Here is a 541-nt window from a genome sequence, read left to right on the forward strand (position 1 = left end):
AAGAGAGAAAATGGATATGGTGACAATATGTAAAATATATATCAAATATTAATATACATGCAATTTGAGGATAAGTAACAAATTATGCAAGTCAAGTGAAATGCTTTATGAAAAATCTTGTATCTGAATATTCAAGAAGTAAAATGATACTTAAAGGCATGTAAGAAGAAACACATTTTTTACTTGAGAAGTTTGATGCGGTAGAAAAAGAGTTGAAAATGATCATTGATAGCAAAACTATTGTTACCTGGAATAAAGAAAAAACAAATTAGGAACAAAGGTTATTGAAGAGTAAAACAAAGTGCATAGAACTTTTGTTCTAAATTATTCATCTTGAATATAAGGTTGTGCTTTAAGAAAAGGAGTAAGTGAGAACAAATAGTGAGAGACAAGATTGAAGCGTGAGAAATATAGAATAATGCAACATTGATGCATTATTTGATTTGAATTATATCAAGTGAACTTCTTAGGCCTTTGATGTGTATGTCAATATAATGTTGTAACTGTAAGTGTATGTGGAAGAGATTGGCATATGGGCCAC

This window comes from Arachis ipaensis, chromosome B01 (assembly GCF_000816755.2).
Source record: "Arachis ipaensis cultivar K30076 chromosome B01, Araip1.1, whole genome shotgun sequence".
Lineage (NCBI taxonomy): Eukaryota > Viridiplantae > Streptophyta > Magnoliopsida > Fabales > Fabaceae > Arachis > Arachis ipaensis.